We start from the raw sequence: 23,396 nt of genomic DNA, 5'->3' as shown, positions 1-23,396 counted from the left end.
AACCACCCCAAAAAGAAGAGTCAAGGACCAGATGGCTTCCCAGCTGAATTCTATCAAACCTTCATGGAAGCACTCAAACCAATCTTCCTCAAACTGTGCCACACATTTGGAGAACAAGGAAAGCTACTCAACTCCTTCTATGAAGCTAGTATCACCCTAGTTCCAAAACCAGGCAGAGATGCCACAAGAAAACAAAAGCAACGACCTATTTCCCTAATGAGCTTAGATGCAAAGATCCTGAACAAAATCCTCACAAACAGATTCCAACAACACATCAAGAGCATTATCCACCTTGACCAAGTGGGATTCATTCCAGGAACACAGGGCTGGTTCAACATACGAAAATCCGTCAGTGTAATACACCACATAAACAAGGTTAAACATAAAAACCACATGATCATTTTGATAAATGCAGAAAAGCCTTTGACAAGATACAATATCACTTCATGATCAAAACATTGGAGAGAATTTGCATGGGTGGTTCATATCTTAACATAATAAAGGCAATATACAAAGCTCCAAAGGCCCAAATAATACTTAATGGAGAGAGACTGGAGGAATTCCCATTAAGATCAGTAACAAGACAGTGTTGTCCTCTCACACCTATGCTTTTCAACATAGTACTGGAAGTCCTAGCTCAAGCAATAAGACAGAAGAAGGAAATAAAAAGGATACTATTTGGAAAGGAAGAAGCTAAGTTAGCTCTATTCACTGATGACATGATTGTATATGTAAGAGACCTGTGAGACTCCATCCCCAAATTCCTGAAGGTGATTAACTCCTATAGCAAACAAAGTAGCAGGTTACAAAATCAATGCACAAAAACAGTAGCATTTCTATATGCAAATGACAAAGAAACAGAGAAAGAAATAAGGGACATGGTCCCATTTTCAATAGCAACAACAACAACAAAAATTTCCTGGGAATAACGTTAATCAAGGAAGTGAAAGATCTATACAATGAAAATATAAAAACACTCAGAAAAGAAATTGAGGAGGATTTGAGAAAATGGAAAGACCTCCCATGCTCCTGGATAGGCAGAATTAACATTGTGAAGATGTCAATCCTACCAAAGGCAATATACAGATTTAATGCAATTCCAATTAAAATCCCTACAGTGTTCTTCATAGAGATAGAAAAAATCTCAAATTTCATATGGAAAGGCAAAAGGCCTTACATATCCAAACATATCCTCAGCAAAAGAAATACAACTGGTGGCATCACCATACCTGATCTAAAGCTATATTACAAAGCTATAGTAATAAAAACAGCATGGTACTGGCATAAAAACAGGAGTATAGACCAATGGAATAGACTTGAGGACCCGGTCTTTGGGTCAAGCAACTATAACTACTTGATATTCGACAAAGCCCCAAACTATATAGGATGGAAAAAAGACAGCATCTTCAACAAATGGTGCTGGACAAACTAGATAACCACATGCAGGAAACTGAAACTTAATCCACACATTTGACTATGCACTACACTCAAATCCAAATGGATCAAAGACCTCAGTATAAGACCAGAAATTCGAATACTACTGGAAGAAAATTTAGGAAGTACTTTCCATGATATAGGAATGGAAAAAGACTTCATGAACAAAACCCCAATAGCTCACAATCTTTGTTTTGCTTTTTTGTTTTTTTTTTTTTGCTCACAATCTTAAATAGTCACTCAACCAATGGGATCACATGAAGCTGAAGAGTTTCTTTACAGACAAGCATACAATAAGCAAAGCCAATAGAATACTCACAGAATGAGAGAAAATATTTGTGGGTTATCCAACTGATAGAGGACTAATCTCTAGAATCTACAAAGAAGTCAAAAATTTAAACAGCAAGAAGCCAAACACCCCACTCACAAAAAGGGGCAAAGAGCTGAACAGGTAGTTCACAGAGGAAGAAATAAGAATGACAAACACACACTTAAGAAAATGTTCACCATCCCTAATCATCAGAGAAATGCAAATTAAAACAACTATGAGATTCTACCTTACCCCAATACGGATAGCAAACATCAAAAATCAAACAAAAATAAATGCTGACAAGGATGTGGAGATGTAGGAACATTCATCCACTGTGGGAATGTAGGATGGTACAACCACTTTGAAAAGCAATATGGAGACTCCTGAAAAAGCTGACTATAGGGATACCAACAGACCCAGTTATTTCCTTACTGGGCATCTACCTAAAACCTTCAAACCACAGGCCAGAGAGATTTGCTCAACCATGTTTGTAGTGGCTCAATTTGTAATAGCTAAGAGCTGGAATCAATCAAGATGTCCATCACTAGAAGCATGGATAATTAAGATGTGGTATATCTACACAATGGAATTCTATACAGCAGTAAGAAAAAATGACACAACGAAATTTTAGGGAAAATGGTTGAATCTGGAACAGATCATTCTCAGTGAACTTACCCAATCACAGAAAAAAAATTGCCACATAGTCTCACTCACTCATCTACAGCACCTAACTTGAATCTACCCAAGATACCTTAGATACCCAGCAAGCATCTCATGGACTAGACACTAGGATGGATAGGGAGAGAGGGGAGGGCATCCAAGGGGTGGGAAACACTAATCTAGACCCAAATGGCAATGGTACCATAAAATCTACTTCCTAAAAGGCAGACCAAATGGCTGAACCTTCACCAGGCCGTTACAGGAAACACCTGAACCACTAGACACTGGAGAGTGTAGGATCAAGTTTAACCTAAATCTTCTACATCTTCCCTCCCTACACCTCCATCTCTCTCTCATCTCTCTAACTCTTGTACATTATTTATCTTTTTCCTCATTTTCTTAGTGGGCACTGACCTGTAACTCCCAGTACCAGCATGGGGCTATTTTCCACAATGAGCTTTTGATTAGAGAAACCTACAAGGTTTTCTAAAAGAATGACAGATTTCTGTCAGAGTACTTGATGACCCATCAAAGGTTAGTGGTAAGACTCTATTGCTGAAGACACCATATGCAGCTGGCACATAAAATGGAATGGCATGGCTGGAAGCCAGGAGAGATTCAGTCCCCAGACAGTCAGCATGTCTAGTGCCAGAAGGTGCTACATGGGCGACTGGGGGAAAATGACCAATACCTGTCCAAGAAACTCATGGTCTAACCTACTGAGCAGCAAATAACCTGTTGTGATGCCCACACAAGTGCAATGGTGGCACACAGCCATGGTGTGGAACCAACTGCTCTTGATTTGGCTAACTGATCCCCTCGATGGTACAGGACCCATAGCTGGAGCTGGGAAACAAGTCAGAACTATATCCAAACATAAGCCCACTCCCCAATACCAAGCTACCATCAATCATGGGCTACAAGAGGGCCTATACCTATTAAACTCTCTATAAAAAAGTAAGGGTTGGGCTGGAGAGATGGCTTAGCGGTTAAGTGCTTGCCTGTGAAGCCTAAGGACCCCGGTTCAAGGCTCGGTTCCCCAGGTCCCATGTTAGCCAGATGCACAAGGGGGCGCATGCGTCTGGAGTTCGTTTGCAGAGGCTGGAAGCCCTGGCACACCCATTCTCTCTCTCCCTCTATCTGTCTTTCTCTCTGTGTCTGTCGCTCTCAAATAAATAAATTTAAAAAAAAAAGTAAGTGTTATCTCATTTGTCCTGGTGCTAAATTACTCTCTGTTGGAGAATCGCTTCTCTTTTTCAGATAGATGTAGATCCTAAGGAGAGAGCCACCCCATCATACCTCAAATTGACCCCAGTTGAAACTACGGAAAATCGGTGAAACAAGCAAGGGTTCTGTTTTCCTGATGAACCAGATACCAGCACAAGTTGGAAGGAGACCAACACAGAGAAAATTCAACTCCTACCAAATCAGAGAGCCAGAGCCTCAGAGGCCCCCAACACCTCAGCGCTGAATCAGACCAAAAATGAACCCAACATGGCTCTGCGAAATTTTGCAGAAGAGGGGGCTGAAAGAATGTCAGAGTCACATGTTGGGTCATGATATGCAGAGACATTTATCTTACCCATAACTAAGGGCTAAATCCACAATGAACGACCCATATACCTCAACAAGGAGGGGCCAATGGGAAGGGGGTAGGACACGGATGAGCCTAATAATGGTACCAAACTGCCTGTATTTGCTGAATAGAAAACTAATAAAAAAAAAAAAAGAAATATAATTGGAGCATTATAATCATAACTATGTCTGGTTAACAAAGTTAAGGCAGCATATTATGGAAGCAGAATTTTTTTTTTTTTTTTTTTTTTTTTTTGGCCAGGATCATTTAATCTTAAGTGTTCAGTGAAAGCTGTACACAAGACAACTCTACTCCTGCATCTTCTCAAGTGTTTCCTCCTTGTATTTGCCCTTTTCCTTTCCTACTTGGCGAGATTTGGCTTTCCGTTCCAGGATCTTCTTGCGATCTTTATCCAGTTTTAGCCTGGTGATCACCACCTTGCTGGGGTGGATGCCCACATGGACAGTTGTGCCATTAGCCTTTTCCCTCTGTACCCGCTCAATGTAGATGACATATTTCTTCCTGTACACCTGGACTACTTTGCCAATCTGCTGACCTTTATAGTGTCCTGTACCACCTGAACTTCATAATCCTTTTGGATAGGCATGGAACGAACATTGTACTTCTGTCTCAGCTCTTTGGAAAGAGGGGAAGACATAATCTTCCTCCGAATGTGGGAAGGTGCATTGAAATGCCTTTTACGGTTCTTGCTTCGGTCAGAAGTCACAAAAGGATTGACCTTCCTTTTGGCAGCTACCACTCTGGGGATGGCCGCAAAGGGAAGAGATCTGAACCCCACTTCCGGTTCCGTAAGCCTGGAAACAGAAATTTTAACCAAGTAGACATGCATATTAGGCATGGTGTTAACATTACTAAAAGCAAAATCATATTCAACAAAATTTGAATTTTGAATTTATAAATTTAATAAATATTGTTTATTTCATTAAACATATCTTATTTAGGAATTTAATAACTATTAACTTTTTTAAAGATATTGTTTATTTGAGAGAGAGAGGGAGAGAAAATGGAAGATATAAGAAGAGAGAGGATTGGCATGCCAGGCCTTCTAGCCACTGCAAACAAACTTCAGATGCATTCAGCACCTTGTGTATTTGACTTACTCCGGTACCAGGATCTTAACCTGGGCCTTGGGCTTCACAGGCAAGTGCCTTAACCACTGAGAAATATTTCCAGCCCAGAAATTTAATAACTTTTTATTTAGATATTTTACTTAAAATTTTATATCTAAAAATATATTATTGACTTTATATCTCTAATTTGGTCCTCTGGCCAGGAGGGAGTGGCTTTCTCCTTTTAAGCATTAGTGACATAATATTGGAGTCTATGTCAGAGACCAGAAAGTTTATCATTGTGAGGTAGGGATGGTTGGTAATCCTGTTCACAGTGATGAGTGATCACCTCTTAATGGGTGATCAATAAGGACCATATAGAGTTAGATTAGTGTATGATCATCTGAGTGTGAGCTACCTGTAAATGAGCAAAGATAATGTTAAAACAACAACTGAATACACACGGTCCAATGATCAGCAGAATAACTAGAGATTATAATAGTTATAATCTTTTTCTACCACAGAAAACCTGGGATCTACTCCCACAATTTTTTAAATTTTGTTTATTTATTTATTTATTTATTTATTTATTTATTTATTTATTTATTTATACAAAGATATTGAGAGTGAAAGAGGCAGAGAGAGAGAGACAGAAAGAGAGAGAGAGAATGGGTGAGCCAGGGCTTCTAGCCACTGCAAATGAAGTCCAAATGCATGTGCCCCCTTGTGCATCTATCTAATGTGGGTGCTGGGGAATCGAGCCTCAAACTGGGATCTTTAGGCTTCACAGGCAAGCGCTTAACCGCTAACCATCTCTCCAGCCCTCCCACAATTGTTTACCAAATAACACAGTAGATTCTGGCATGGTTTGAATCTGATCCTGCAGGTCTTGTAAAGCAGGTGAGACATTAGTTGAGTTACCAGGACTCTATACACAACATTCAACCTTAATAATGGGCACATGTGCCACCCTGAGCTGCTATGAGGATGTCCAAAGCCATGTGATTTTGGATAATTGCCCTTCCCATCACTGGACCCTCAGAAATAAGATATGAGATTGCCTCAGCTGTGCCACTTCAAGCCTTTTTCTGAGAGTTTCTATGTGCCTGATGACATCTTGTAAGCCAATAGAGAGTAAATGATTATTGCATCAAAAACACTTCTAGTCCATTGGTGGTTTAAAACAGGTCAATTGGCTGGGCACTCCAAGGGTTTTACTTGTCACCCTTGCATCCAAGGAAATCCAAGAGTGTAGCTTCCAGTCCATCCTGAGGGCAGCAAGGGCCAAAAGTCAGTACCATAGAGTCATTGGGTGCTATTGGGGCTGCCCAACATACCTCTGGTCTCAGGACCCATTTTGTAGCAAACCATTATGATGGCTGGAAGGTAATTATATTTTGGCATAAATCTGAAGGGATCCATCCTAAATAATAAATGTTACTGGGATATTTTGAATGAGTGTGGTTTCCTTATTCCCAGCATAAGGGAGCTATCAATTAGGAGGAGTCAGTCTGTGCAGACCACGTGGCCTTCCCTCTTTTGGGAAGAGAGAACCCCTATTTTTTTTAATGTTGTGTCTTTCCCATTGTAGACTGTACATTTATTTTTGTCTCTGGGTCTCTGTATGCTTGATGATCAGGAAGGCAGGTGGTTTGCCATTATAAGACATAGTACAAGTGTCCAATCATCTCCTGTGGCCTCATGACTTGGGGGCAGAAGCAAAGTATTGGCCTTTTTAGCTCTGACAAATCCAGTTGGTTTTAGCTTCTACATAGGTTACTAAAACACTTAGAAAGGAAATTATACCAAACTTGAAGGGTGTGGGAATATATAACATCTGACTAATGAAACAGATCTATTTAAAGAATGACACAAATGACTAGTCATTTTGTCTAACATCTAAGTTTAGTTGTCCTGTGACAGTGTAGGTCATATCTGTAATAAAAAAGCAGGCATGCCATATCCTTTAACTATCTAACTGCTATAAGTACAGAAAGAAAGTATTACCAGTCCAGAAAACAGTATTCCTATCAAAAAAATCTAAACCAGTTAATTTGACCTGGAAAGTGTCAGAGGACAAGATAGCATAAAGTCTTGGCACCTGTGTTTATAAACATCTTTGATTAATCTGAAAAACTGTGTGGGTACCAATTTCGCAGGGAAGATTGGAAGTAGAACATTGAAGCTTGAGATAATTTTTTTTAGTTGAAGATTATGTGAGCATGAGGCTATGTTTTTAAGCAGGGAATTAGCCTTGGAAGTTACAAGCAAATAAGCTTAAAAAGTCAAATGCACATATAAATAGAGCAGAACCTGGTCATTGCTGCATTAAAACAGTTTAGCTCTAGTATAACCCTTGACAAATCATTTTTGAAAGAGAAAACATGGCTGAATAAGGTTCTTGGCTAAGTGTTGAATAGCAATTAATCTTATATATATTATAGACATTTGATTATCATAAAGTCAATTTTTGTTTTACACAGGACTTAAAATAGATAATGCTTAGGCAAACTGTCCCTACATATTTATACTTAAAAGGAGGACAAAAGTCACAATGACCAATGACTGACCTATTCTTTTTTTGTTGTTGTTGTTTGGTTTTTCAAGGTAGGGTCTGACTCTAGCCCAGTCTGATCTGGAATTAACTATGTAGTCTCAAAGTGGCCTCAAATTCATAGTGATCGTCCTACCTCAGACTCCAGAGTGCTGAAATTAGAGTGTGCTACCACACCCTGCAAATCACAATGATGACCATTTGATAGGATTAGCATGAACATAACAGGAGCTATGTTTAAAACCACAACCTTCCTAGGCATGTGAACCTTATTGTATGAAATTAAGTCTCACTAATGTAAACCTCAGTTTCCCTAATATTTAAATCTTGAAAATGGAAGAATATAGTTAACTTCACTGATAACCTTAAAGACAGTATTGTCGTTGTTGTTTTGTTTTGTTTTGTTTCTTGAGGTAGCGTCTCACTCTGGCCCAGGCTGACCTGGAATTCACTATGTAGTCTCAGGGTAGCCTTGAACTCACAGTGATCCTCCTACTTCTGCTTCCCAAATTCTGGGATTAAAGGCATGTGCCACCACACCTGGCTGAAGCCAGTTTTTATAACCCCTTAAGACATGATTAAGAGAGGAATTATAGAGAGAACCAAAACAACATGCTACTGGTCACTTTTTTTTTTCTGAGATAATTGGCCATTTTATTTCTGGACAAGGTCTGGAGGAGACATGGTTAAGCTTGTTTAGGATCTGAGATCAAGGGAGTACCAAACATTTTCTCAGATTCCAGATTGCCATGAATTTAAATGGCATATAACAGCATTAAAGACTTTACCATCCTATCATTGGAAATCTATAGAGAAAAATTCTGGCATAAAAACGTAGAATTCAACATTGTTAGCAAGAATATTTAAAGTTTTAAATTTTACTTTGATTATGTGTCACCAAAAACTCCCTATAAATGTAATCTTAGGAAAAGTGATGACCAGACTTGTCTTATAATATTTACTATCATACATTTATAAATTTTATATCACACATCCCTTCATAATAAATCCTGTGAAATATATTTTTTAAAGTATAGGATTGTAAGTACACGTAAAGCATGATAATTGCCCTGGAGATAATCCTTGACAATAAATTTAACATATGTAGAAATGATTTTATTAAGATGAAGTAATGCAGAATTTTACTGACCTTGACTTGAGGCAGCCCAGCCTAGAAATCTTAGTCCAGCTGCATCCACCTACCAAGTGACTGGTGTGTAAGCCATATCACCAGCAGAATTATTTCACTTTTCTAGTCCCCTTAGATATCTGGTATCCAGTAATGGTGAGTCACCACACCTGGTAAAATTTTGTTCTTTCCAATAATCCTCTAAGCAGCTTCAAATATTTAGAACCTGCTGAAATATAAACTCAGTAATTTTGAATTTGAATTACACTTATGATATCATATAATAAATTATGATTGCCTGCTTATATAAAGTTTTAGCTCACAATAAGTATTAGTTAAATCTGGCTTGTTTGACTTTTTTTATGTACCCCTACCTTTTTTTAGCTCACAGAAATTGTAGAACTGGATTTTACTAAAGCTTTAGGAAACTTGGACCAGAAAGAAAACAGAGGTAAGAAATAAAAATAAGATTACATATTGTCATCATTTTGCTTTAAGATTTGGAGGACATTGGTGTAAAGTCTCCGAAATTTATGTTGCAAAAGAAATTCCCTGGGGACATCAATATTATGCTTTGAGCCAAAGCACCCAGGGTCTCATGGTAACTGAGATTATACAGAGTGTTGACATGACAGCCTACACATAAGACATTTAAATATTTGCCTGTGTAATGTCTCTGATTGATATCAGCCACACACTTAGCTTTAGTACATCTTAGCCTGAGGCATTATTGACAAAAAAGTGAAAAAAAATTAAAACCCCTACAGTGTTCTTCACAGAGATAGAAAAAAATGATCTCAAATTTCATACGGAAAGGCAGAAGGCCTCGCATATCCAAACATATCCTCAGCAAAAGAAATACCTCTGGTGGCATCACCATACCTGATATAAAGCTATACTACAAAGCCATAGTAATAAAAACAGCATGGTACTAGCATAAAAACAGGAGTATAGACCAATGGAATAGACTTGAGGACCCGGATTTTGGGTCAAGCAACTATAGCTACTTGATATTCGACAAAGGCCCAAACAATATAGGCTGGACAAAAGATAGCATCTTCAACAAATGGTGCTGGACAAACTAGATAACCACATGCAGGAAACTAAAACTTGATCCACACATTTCACCATGCACTACACTCAAATCCAAATGGATCAAAGACCTCAACATAAGACCAGAAACTCGAAAACTACTGGAAGAAAATTTAGGAAGTACTTTCCATGATATAGGAATGGAAAAAGACTTCCTGAACAAAACCCCAGTGTCTCAAGTTCTTAAACAGTCACTCAACCACTCGGATCATATGAAGTTGAAGAGTTTCTTTACAGACAAGCATACAATAAGCAAAGCCAATAGAATACCCACAGAATGTGAGAAAATATTTGCAGGTTATCCAAAACAATAATCCGGACCCAAATGGCAATGGTACCATAAAATTCTACTTCCTAAAAGACAGACCAAATGGCTGAACCTTCACTAGACCCTTACAGGAAACACCTGAACCACAAGACACTGGAAAGGGTAGGATCAAGACTGACCTAAATCTCTTACATCTTCCCTCCCTCCCTCTCCCCTTCTCCCCTCTATCTCTCTCCTCTCTAACTCTTGTTTATTAGTTATGTTTTTCCTCAATTTCTTAGTGGACACTGACCTGTAACCCCTACTTCCAGCTTGGGCCTACCATCCACAATGAGCTTTTGATCAGAGAAACCTACAAGGTTTCCCAAAACAATGACAGACTTCTGTCAGAGTAGTTGATGACCCACCAAAGGCCAGTGGTAAGACCCTATTGCTGAAGACTCCATACGCAGCTGACACGTAAAATGGAATGGCATGGCTGGAAGTCAGGAGAGAGTCAGTTCCCAGTCAGCGTGTCTAATGCAGAAGGTGCTACATAGGCAACTGGGGGAAATGACCAAGATCTGTCCAAGCAACACATTGTTTAACCTAATTAGCAACAAATAACCTGATGTGATGCCCACACAAGTGCAATAGTGGTACACAGCCATGGTGAGGAACCAATTGCTCTTGATTTGGCTAACTGATCCACTCAGTGGTACTAGACCCATAGCTGGAGCTGGGAAACAAGTCAGAACCATACCCAAACACAAGTCCACTCTACAATATCAAGCTACCATCAATCACGGGGTATAAGAGAGCCTACACCTATCATACTGTCTATCAAAAAAGTAAGTGTTATCTCAACTTTCTGGGTGCTAACTTACTCTCCGTTGGAGAATCTGCTTCTCTTTTCCAGATAGATGCAGATCCTAAGAAGAGAGCTGTCCCAACATACCTCAAAAGGGGCCCAACTGAAACTAAGGACAACTGGTGAAACAAGCAAGGGTGATATTTTCCTGTGAACCAGATACCAGCACAAAAGGGGAAGGAGACCAACACAGAGAAAAATCAACTCCTACCAAATCAGAGAGCCAGATCCTCAGAGGACCCCAACACCTCAGCACTGAAGCAGACCAAAAATGAACCCAACATGGCTCAGGGAAATTTTGCGGAAGAGGGGGTGGAAAGAATGTCAGAATCACATGTTGGGTCATGATTTGCAGAGACATTTATCATACCAATAACTGGGGGGCAACTCCACAATGCACGACCCATTTTCATTAACAAGGAGGGTCTAATGGGAGGGGGTAGATCACAGATGAGCCTAAATAATGGTACCAAACTTCCTGTATTTACTGAAAAGAAAACTAATAAATTAAATTAAAAAAAAAAACCAAAAAGTTTAACATAAATAGACTGCCAGCAAAAGTTTCTGGGGTGAATAGGATGTGAGCATTTTTCAGCTAATATCTGTTGGACTTTTTTAAGAAAGCCAAAGCCATACTGAAAGTTAGCACATGTGATCCAGCAACCAACAGGTGTCTATACACCACATATTATTTTTCCAAAGACGGAAAAACAAACAAACAAACATAAAATACCAGTACAGTCACTAGTAAGTGTCTCTAAACATTAAGGCATCCAACCAGAAAGCATCAAGTGAAATTATGTACTTGTTTTTATTAGGGAATTTACTGTCATACGGTCTTTCAATTTGGGTCAGGCTATACCACCCCATAACATGTGTTTCAGCCCCACAGGGCCTGGGTGCCACATAGAGCCCACATCTGCTGTGCCTCTGCACCCTCTGAGGGGCTAAAGTCACCTCTGGATCCTGAGCATCCACTCTGGGAGATGGCACAGACCTAAGGCTATCCTTGCTGGCAGCATCCCAGAGATCATCATCATTTTGGTGATGGCCTATAGGCTAAAAGGGGGGTAGAGGGTGCAGAACTGGGGCCACAGGACTTCTAGGGGGTCTGCTTCTGCTGCTAACTCCATCAAACTATGTGGTGGGTTATGCGGGTGCCTATCTCTCCAGGTAAGGCCTAGCTGCTGCAGCTGGGGCAATCCACCACTTCTTGGCTGTGGTGATTTGATTCAGGGGTCCCCCATAAACTTAGGTGTTTTGAATGCTAAGTTCCCAGATGATGGAGATTTGGGAATTAACGCCTTCTAGAGGCAGTGTATTGCTGGTGGTGAGCTTATGGGTATTATAGCCAGTTTCCCCAATGCCAGTGTTTGGCACATTCTCCTGTTGCTGTTGTCCACCTTATGTTGGCCAGGGTATGATGTCCACCCTCTGTTCATGCCATTGTTTTCCCTGTGTGGAGATTCCCTCTTGAGCCTGTAAGCCAAAATCAACCTCTTTTTCCCTCAAGCTGCTCTTGGTCAGGTGATTTCTACCAGCAATGCGAACCTGCCTTCAACATTGGCTCAAGTCTGTGCTGCCATTGGCCCTCCTGGGTGTCCTGGGCCCTGTAGGCCACATTATCACATGCAGAAAGAGAAAGGAGAAACCAATCTACCAAATTTCAAATAAGCCCAATTCCCCATAAGAAGAAAGTTATAGACTAAATCTAAAGATTTTACAGGTTTTAAGAAGATAAAATATTGAAGTTTATGAATGTATACTTATGAGATGTTTTAATAGAGCAAAACATTCACATTCACATTACAAGTTGGTATACCAAATGTATATTAAAAGCAAAACATAAAAATAATGAAACATTGAAGTGGCCATAAGCTATATACATTTGGGAATTTATGTTGTCACTTTTTTTGGACAAAACATGCAAAAAACATAGAAAAAATCATGGACATACAAGCCACAAATATGTAAATTCTATGTCACCCCCAAAAAGTAAAGTGGAATGTTTATATTCTTTCCCTTTGAATCAGTAACACAAAAGATCAAAGGTTATGCAGGTTTTCAGCAGATAATTATTTCTGTTTGTTTTTCAGAGCTAAAGAGTACAGGAGGAAAAGTTTTCCTACATTAAAAAAAAATGTCTTATTCTTATATTAAAAACATCTATTTTTATCCTGAAAGCTAGGAAAGCACAGATGTAGATTTAATGACAGATAAAGCTCAGGCTTATAAGACATTGGCTTGGGCTATTATGCTTCACAGAGCAGATGAGACAGGAGCAATGGGAGAGGGAGGGAGAGTTCAGAAACAAGTGGCTTTTTCTGTTTTTCTCTTTTTTTCTTTTCTTTTCTTTTGCTTGGGATCCAGAATGTGCTGCTTTTTGGAGTAGTTTTCTCACTGTTTCCTGGGTTCCTCTCTTGGGGACAACAGAGTGGTTTAGGAAAACTGGGAGATAAGTCCCCATGTTATGCTTATCAGAAAAGCCATGGCTGTTCCATTTGACCCAACAGCAGAGCACAGGTATCTGGGGGTTCTGGTCTTCAGTGCCTGTGCTACTCATTAAATGCTTATATGGATTTTTGACCGGAAGAATAGATTAAAGCAAAGAAACCAAGATATTGAAAGAGAAATAGGAGGTAGCAAGCTTCTTTTAGGCACTTTCAGTTAGGAACTGAGCCCAGAGAAAACTGAGGCCACCTTGCCCTGGCATGAATGGAACTCTTGGCGGTAATGGAGCTCTGTGTCTGAGACTGATTACAACAGCTATAGTGCTTCTTGCTGCCCACAGTTTAGCATGCTATCTACAAAGGTGACCTTCACTACCTGAAGCCTGCCTCTTCAAACCTGCAAACCAACTTGATCTTGCCCTTTACATGAATTTGATGAATGAATACATCTTCCAATCAACTGTGAAGGCCTGTCCTTGCACTTTCCTCCCCCCCCCCCAAAAAAAAAAAAAAAAACTCTCTCTCTGCTTCTCCTTGCTCTGATCACAGGGATACAAATGAGTCTGGTTCTGCAACCCACCCAGCTGGGCTGGATTGAGGTGAGAGTTTCTTGGTGTGAATGATTTTTCTACTTGCCTGTTTTATAGATGGGGTAATTTCTCAGTGTAATTACATGTATGATTTTCCTCTAGTCTCTAAATCTACAACATGCATACTTTGCTTATACTCCAGATCTACCATGTGGGTGCTTTCTCCAAGTCTAGGCCTAATATCTGTGTAATTTCTCTAAACTTGGGGTAACCTCTAAATTAGTTGGTATTTGTTTTGATATTTTTCTCTCTGCTATTCTTCCTTATGTCACCACCATTTGCCTTCTTAACCCTCTTCCATCGGGAAACTCAGGGTGGATGCTATGAGTGTTCCTTTCTTTCACTCTTTGAACCTGTATGCCCAATATTTATTGCATTCATCCTCAGCTTTTTACCATCTCTCTATTTATTTTCTCTTTATGCTTTGTCTACCCACCTTCCAAGTTTCTTTGTTTTTTTTTTTCTAGGAACAAATAAACAATAATACACATATGCAACATCATTCTTATTTTATCAAAGTCAGCAATGTGCTAAATAAAAACTAAACTATGGGTTAGTTCAAATCCAGTCTTTGGCAATTACAGTGGTAATAACCTTGATTAAGTTACTTTATTCTGTTTAAGTTTCCTTATCTGTAAAATGAAAAGGTATCCAGGCTTCAAAGGGGCTGGAGAGATGGCTAAGTGGTTAAAAGCACTTGCAAAGCCTTCTGGTCCTTGTTTGATTTCCTAATATTAATATGCATATTCCAGACACAAAAGTATCATATGCATCTGGAGTTTGTTTATAATGGCAAGAGACCCTGGTACACATAAACTTTATCCAAATAAATAATTTTTACGATTGCATGCTATATAAATTAGTTCTGATGACTAAATTCAACAAAACACAGAGAACAGTGTTTGACATAGTAAGCATTTAGAATCATCTTTTTTGTTTATTGCTTCTTGGACTTAGCACTGTGTTTTCAACCTCCAAAATGACATTTTCTTTCCAACAAAACTGTTTTTACCCTATGAGTAATTTTGGTGCCAGATGTCAAGGGAATGATAGTTTAATATTATTAGAAATGTTTTAAGCTAGAAATCATTTGTAAAATATTGATAACTACTACTACTTTCTATTAAGTACAGAAATACTATAATGGACAAGAAGATACTTAGTAATGAAGTGGATCAAGCCTAAGCATTTAAACATTTGGAATAAGATCCTAAAAGGCTGAATGATTAAAAAATGAGTATTTCATAATTTATTTCCAAAAATTTTTTAAATGAGCAAGGAATTTAAATTCAGACATAACATCAGAAATTAATTTTTGTTATATTATGGTACATAAACATTAACACTTAAAGCAAAAAGTTTTGGGGACTATGGAGATGACTCAGTGAATAAATGACTTTGCAACTGTGAGTACCTGAGTTTGGATTCCGGCACACACGTGAAGCTAGACATCATAGCATGGTATGTCTGCAATCCCAGCAAATCTCATGGGAAAAGGAAGATAAACCTCCAATTAGCTTGTGTGCCAGCTATCCCAAAGAAGGCAGATGAGAACAATTCATTCTATCTGCCTTTCTCTCTCTAATAAATAAATAAATAAAACATTTTGGAAAGAGAGAACCTGTCTCAAGCAAGATCAAAGACAAGGACTGACCGACACCAAAGTTATCCTCTGACCTCCACACACATGGCATGCACATGCCTGCCCTCACACATGTGAATTAACAAACCCGCATATGTATATTATGCAGTCACATACATATACCACAAATTTATAAAATAATTAAAAGCAATAATTTTTACTTGTGGAAATGAAATAAAATAGTTTATATGTATGAATATACATATACACGAGTAACATATGAAGCAATCACTAAGACTTCCACACTTAAACTTGCCTCTGTAGTATATTCCTGACTGTGAAAATACAAACAGAATTGTTTATGGTCATCTCATAGATGAACAAATAGTAGGAGAACAGTGTCTCCTAGGATATTTTAAAGTGAAACATAAGTAAAAGGAAATATTGTTCAAAATACAGTTATAAAGAAGGGAACAATTGGTTAGGGAAAGATGAGAGCCAAATTATTTAAAGATCACAGGGAATGAAGAATCCTAACTACAACAAATGGTCCTTTGCATCACCCGGGACCTTGTTAGCAATGAAATGCTCACCTGCCCAATCACATTCAACAAGCTGCACCCAGGAAGCCAGATTTTAACAAGCACTTCATGGGATTCTTATGTTTCTTCAAGATTGAAAAGCAGTGAAGAATAGGCATTTTTGAGCTGCCTACATCCTTTAAAATCATTTTGTATTAGTCAGCGTTCTCTAGAGGAATAGAACCACAAGAACGAATTATATTTAAAAGGGAATTTATTGGAAGACCTTATAGTAGTTCAATAGCAGTTACAGGCCTGAGAATCAAGGAACCCAGTAGCTGCTCAGTCCACATGGCCAGATGCCTCAGCAGTCCCAATCCAGCACTGAAGGCCTGGAAGCTTCCTGAGGAGCTGCTGGTTTTTAATTCACAGGGGTCTTCAGTTGATGCTGGTCTTCAGTCTACACCTGTCTTCAATCCATGCTGGAAGTCAGCAAGCAGCAACAGCAGCCAAGTGGGAGGAAGGAAGGAGCCCTTTTCACCCAGAGCTTCCTCATATGAAGTCCCCCTCTGAGAGGGACCACCACTCTGAGGGAAGGGTTCACTCTGAGGCAAGGGCTTTCTCATTTAGTTGATCCTTCCTGGAAGCAACCTTAGAGACCCACCTGAAAGGGATTCTGTGGATTGCTAAACAGATCATGTTGACAAAACCTTAACCATCATACATTTTAAATGAAAAATCTGAGAGAAAGTAAAGTTAACTTGACATTTTACTTAATTATGATTTTTACTTTTGAATATGTGTGTGTGTGTGTGTGTGTGTACCCATACACTCTCCTGGCCTGAGTGGAGGGGGTCAGGGACCTTGCTTCATCACTCTTCTGACTAGTTGGTTTTTCAGTTGGATTCCCCTTTTTCACTGTTTCCAGTTCTTGCAGGACTCTGAAGCTTCTCAAGTCTCCAATTCCCTACAGGACAAGGGTTATAGGTGTGTCAAGTGAGATGGCCTCCTTAGGCCCTCATGCTTGTTCAGGAGTCACACCTAATCTCTAGGCCATCTCTCCAACACACATTTTGCATTATTTATCACAAAAATGCAGTTTATTTGCCTCAATCAATGTAAGCAATATCTTTATTATGCTTACTTTGGGAATGAGTTCATCACCTAAAAAGTAAAGGAATTGAAAAAATATGACTTACAGAAGGGAAAGGTGTATTCTGAGACACTACCCTTCTCACAGGAACCAACGGTGCAGTCCTGACCCCACTGTTATTATAGATACTGCCCTGAGGGCCCCAAGTGGCATCAGGGAACAAAAGAGGATAACCTGATTGCACTAAGACAAATTTCCAACATATCCATGTATTAAAATCTCAATATAAAGTAAAACTAACAAAACTTGGATTAAATTTTAAACCTAAGTCCTACACTTATAGTATCTCTGAGAGAAAACACAAAGCTCTGTGACATTGGTCTTTACAATGACTTGCTTTTGATATGACAATAAGCTCTTTCACTTTCAAGATGAACGAACTGTTTGTTATGATGCATGCCAGTAGGCTGAAGAGGACAATGTAAGAGGACCAGGAGGCAAGACCAGCTTGGGTTACACCTTGAGGGTCCTGTGGTGGTTTGAATCAGATGCCCCCATAAACTCATGTGTTTTGAAAGCTTGATCCCCACCTGATGGCAACTTGGGGGTTAAGACTTGCTGGAGGTGTCACTGGGAGGGAGGTGTGGCCCTTGAGGTTTATAAGCCCCTAGCTTGACAGTGTTAGTTCAGCTCACTCTTCTACTGCTGTTTCCCACCTTCTGGGGCAGAGGTGATATCCAGCCTCTGCTCATGCCATATTTTCCCTGCCACCATTAAGCTTCCCCTTAGTATTATAAGCAAAAATAAAATATTTTCTCCTATCAGCTGCTTTGGGCCAGGTGCTTTTTCCCAGCAATGAGATGGTAACTGCAACAGTCCCATGGAAGACTTCACAGTCCTTACTGCCAACCTGCTTGGATTCCATATGTGACTCCAGGAACTGCTCAAACCATTGCCTGAGCTCTTACTTTCTGGATCTCACTTCTAAATCCACCAGGACTCCACAGGGTGCCCACCACTGAGACACCTGGACTTCACAAATGTGTCCAGGAGTTTCCAAGTCTCTCATCAGTGCCTTTGCCTCCAGGGTCCCACTGCCAATACACTTGGAATCCATAGGCAGAATCTCTGACTCTGTGTGATTTCAGACATCCCGTCCAACTCTCTGCCCATGAAGTTGCTTCCAAGGTCCTACTGATGAGCTACGAAGACTCTATAGGACCTGACCACTTGCCCATTTAGACTCCACAGGGTCTCCATGGCCAAACCTTTTGAACTCCATATGGTTCCTACCATTAGACTCTATAGCAGTGAGTGCCTCCATAACTTTAAGGAGCACCTAATCTAAGCCAAGGCCTGCTCAGAAGAGGGAACACTCAAAAATAGAGAACCATAAGACTTGAAAACAACTTATCTCAAGATGGGCAAGTTTCAAAGTAAAACTAATCACCTGAGAAGCCAAGTGAACATGTCTCCAAAAAGTACTATTTCCATAGAACTCCCTCCAGATGAAAGCCACAAAGAGAAAATTTGAGCTAAAGAATTCAAAACAATTATAATTTGTTCAAAGCACTCAAAGAGGACATGAAAAAATACCTGAATGAATTCAAAGATCACTCCAAGAATTTCCTGAATAAATTCCAAAAGAATAGAACCAACTGAATGGAATGATGACATCAATCCAGGTTGTGAAAATATATATATTTTTTTATTTTTTTAATATTTTTTTATTAATTAGTTTTGTAATCAGTGAATACAGTCTATTTGGTAACATTGTTAGGCTCATCCATGTCCTATCCCCTCCCCCAGTCCCCTCCTTGTTGAGGTATATGGGTCATGCATTCTGGAGTTAGCCCACAGTTATGGGTAGGATAAATGTCTCTGCATATCATGACCCAACATGTGGCTATGACATTCTTTCCTCCCCCTCTTCCACAAAATTTCCCTGAGCCATGTTGGGTTCATTTTTGGTCTGCTTCAGTGATGAGGTGTTGGGTGCCTCTGGGTCTCTGGACCTCTGATTTGGTAGGAGTTGATTTTTCTCTGTATTGATCTCCTTCACCCTTGTGCTGGTACCTGGTCCACCAAAAAAAAAAGTCACCCTTGCTAGTTTTGCCCATTGTTCTTAGATTCAGTTGGGGCCCTTTTGAGGTATGATGGGTTGGCTCTCTCCTTAGGATCTACGTCTATCTGAAAAAAAAAGCAGCAGATTCTCTAATGGAGAGTAAGTTATCACCAGACAAGTGAGATAACCCTTACATTTTATAGAGAAGTTAATAGGTGTAGGCCCTCTTGTATCCCCCAATTGGTGGTAGCTTGATAATAGAAAGTGGGCTTATGTTTGGATATAGTTCTGACTTGTTTCCCAGATCCAGCTATGGATCTTGTACCACTGAGGGGATCAGTTAGCCAAATCAAGAGTAGTTGGTTTCCCACCATGGCTGTGCGCCACTATTGCACTTGTGTGAGCATCATGGCAGGTTATTTGCCTCTAAGTAGGTTAGACCATGAGTTGCTTGGACAGATATTGGTCATTTTCCCCCAGTCGCCCATGTAGCACCTTCTGGCACTAGAGGCACTGACTGTCTGGGGACTGACTCTCCACCAGCTTCCAGCCATGCCATTGCATGTGAAAATGTAATTTAATTAAAGATAGAAATCCTGAACAACAAAGAAACTGAACTGGTGCTGGAAATGAAAAAATTCAATAAGTCCAATAAAAAAGTCAGTGGAAAGCCATGCCAATAGAATGGACCTTGTGGAGTTTAGTGTCACAAGAAACTTTTTCTCTGGAGAGGCATGAACACACATCTTCACCCCAGATAGAGCACAGAGGACAGACCAAAGTATGATCACACCAAAACTAGTTTGGATAGAGCAATGAGTTTACTGGGATTAGTTACAAAGCAAGGTGAGGGGCTGCTTATAATAACAATGAAACATAATCATTATTTGGGACACCATGAAAAGGCCAAATTTTCAAATTATTGGCATAGAAGATGGTGAAGAATTCCTGGCAGAAGACATAGAAAATGTTTGCAATAAAATTATAACTAAAAGTTTCCAAATATAAGGAAATATGGGTCATTTCAATTATAAGAGGTGTACACAAAATAAAATAGAAACTCCCATATCATTTTATATTTAAAACAATAAACATGCAGAACAAGAAAGTGTACTGAAAGCTGCACAAAAGGACCGAGTCACTTGTGCAGGCAAGCCCATAGGAATAGCAGCTGATTTTTCAGTGAATCTCCAAAAGCCAAAAGGATTTGGAATGATGTATTTCAAGTGTTAAAAGATCACAGCTGTCAACCCAACTACTATATCCAGTAAAACTAACTGTCATAATTCAAGGAGAAAGAAAATATTTCCATTATAAAACCAGGCTAATGGAAGTTAAGATCATTTAGCCAGTGCTATTTAGGTACTGGAAGAAATATTTTATACTAAAGAGGGGGATAAATATATTCAAAAAGCCATAGGATAAACAATGTCAGTGATAGGTCAGTTAAGCAAATAAAGACTAAGAAAATACCAAAAACTTAAAACTCATCTATATGACTGGAATCAATGTTCTGCAAATGCTCTGAATATTAACAGTCTCAATTCCCCCAACCAAAATATACAGAAGAGCAGTTTGATCCAAAATCAAGATTCGTCTCTTTGCTGTCTCTAAGAAGCTCACCTTACCATCAAAGGCATACACTATGTTAGAATGAAAGGATAGAAAAAGGTGTCCCAAATCACAAAAAATCAGGAATTTTCATTCTCATAGCTGACAAAAGAGACTTGGGATGACATAAATAAGGGCACTTCATCCCAGTAACGGAAACTGAGGGATCATAGGAAATAGACACTTTTCTCTGCTAAGTATATTCTCACAGATGGGTTTGTCAGGTCTTTTTGAGACATACACAGTCAAAGGTGCTCTGTGGATGAATCAATATCTTCATCTTTGTTGCAGCTGACCAACCCAGAGAACTGGCAGGGATATTTCAGTCATTTGGTAAAGCCCAATCCCCATAGTGGAAGGCAGATCCTGGTTGCAGATACTTTCATTACATGAGGAGTCTGAGCTCTCTAGCTCTTACTTTCTGGGTGAATAAATTCTTTCTTTGATTGACTCTTGTGCTGTTTCCTGCCTTTGAATTCTTTAACCAGTGGAAAAGATGAAACTGATTCCTAGATGGTAACAGAACAATCCATCAACAGAATATAACAATTCTACATCTAGCTGCACTAAACAAAGAGGCATGCAAATTCATAAGTAGTACAAGAGATAAAGTCACATATATTTTCAACACAGTACTAGTAGGTACCTTGTATATACCACTTTCACAGATTATTCAGACAAATTTTACAGAGAAACATTATAGTTAAATGACAGTATAGGAGAAATTGACCCAACAGACATCTACAGAACATTCTACCCAATCACTATAGCATACTGTCCTTGAGACTTACTCTAAAATAGATCATATATTAGGACACAAAAATATCACCAAATATAGGAAAATTGAAATAAGCTCTTCCATTCTATCTGATTAAAGTTAATAATCAACAAAGATAGAAAATTCAGAAAACATACAAACACTTGGATATTAAAGAAGTCACTATTGAATAGCAAATGGGTTGGTGACAAAGTTCTAGGTACAGATGCATTCATGTGAGCATTGCACCAGAGCTTTGAAGAAGAACTAACACCAGCTATTCTCACATTATTGCATAGAATGAAAAATGAGTGTTTTTAATTTTATGTAAAGAAAGAAAAACTAGATAGGGACAAAACAGGAAAAGAAATCTACAGATTAATATTCCTGATGAACATAGACACAAAAATTCTCAATAAAATGCTTGCCAATCAAATTAATAACACATCATAAGCTTATTCATCATGTCCAAGGTAGCTTCATTACAGAGATCCAGGGATGATTCAACATTATTAAAACAATAAATATCTTAATATATAAATATTAAGATAATATAAATATCTTAATAAATAAATCTTAGTAGGCTCAAGGACAGAAATCACATGATAAGTGTAACTGAGGCAAAAATTGTCTTTGACAAATGTTTAACATCCATTCATGATAAAAAATACTGGAGAGACTAGAGCTGCAGTGAACATATGTCAACATAATAAAGGCTATATACAATAAGCCTACATGCAATATAATTCTATATACAAAACCCTAAAGACTTCACAATAAAACTTCGAGTGATAAACTAAGAAAAGTAAAAGGATACAAAACTCACATGAAAATCAGTAACTCTTCTATATACTAATGACAAGCATACTGTAAAATAAGCAAAGCATTCCCCTTCACAATAGCCTGAAATAAAGAAATACCTTGGTGTAAACTTAGAGAATAAAGTGAAAACCTAAATAATTAAGAAACAAAATTGAAGATACTAAATGATAAAAAAGACCTCTCATGCTCATGGATTGTAAAAATTAATATGAAATATCCATTCTACCTAAAGCAATTTTCCAGATTCAGTGCAATTCTAAACACAAATGTAGTACTTTCCTTTACAGAAATAGACAAAAATGGTCTTAAAATTTATATAGAAATACCAAACACCTCAACAATCCAAAGAAATTGTAAGTAGAAAGAATACCGCTGAATGTACCACGATATAAGATTTGAAGTTATAGTAAGGAGGCATAGTAATAAAAAGAGACAGTACCAAGCACAAAGTAGACATGTAGATGAATGTCATAGAATAGAGAATCCAGATATCAGTCTATGCATTGATGAGTACCTGATATGTGAGAAATATGCCAAAAAATACATAATATAAAGAGACTTCCATAATTGCTCGGTAAAGTGAATTTCTACATGTGAAACTAAATTCTTTATGTTTCCTTCACAAAAATTAGTACCAAATATATTAAGAACCTCACTTCAAGACCTGAAACCCTGAAACAACTAGAGACAAAAGTACAGAATACACTACAAGTATAACAGGCATGGGTAAGGACTTTTGAAATAGGAGTTTAGTCCCTCAGGAAATAAGACCAAAAAATAAACAAATGGGACCATATGAAATTAAAAGGCTACATAATGTCAAAGGAAACGGCCTTAAAAATAAGAAAATCTTCAGCTGTATATCTCATAGAAAATTGATAACTCAAATATACAAAGAACTAAAAAAAAACTAAACACTAAGATCAGCTCAATCAAAAAGTGGACTACAGAATTAGATAGAT

The 23,396-nt window shown here is 38.6% G+C and overlaps 1 pseudogene; it reads right to left on the bottom strand.

Moving 5' to 3' along the window:
* Positions 1 to 4,262: 4,262 nt before the first annotated feature.
* Positions 4,263 to 4,839, bottom strand: LOC101601625 (annotated as a pseudogene).
* Positions 4,840 to 23,396: the final 18,557 nt, after the last annotated feature.

The sequence above is a fragment of the Jaculus jaculus genome, chromosome 1 (assembly GCF_020740685.1).
Source record: "Jaculus jaculus isolate mJacJac1 chromosome 1, mJacJac1.mat.Y.cur, whole genome shotgun sequence".
Taxonomy (NCBI): Eukaryota; Metazoa; Chordata; class Mammalia; order Rodentia; family Dipodidae; genus Jaculus; species Jaculus jaculus.
Note: the sequence above shows the minus strand (reverse complement) of the source record. Positions and strands in the feature narration are given on the sequence as shown.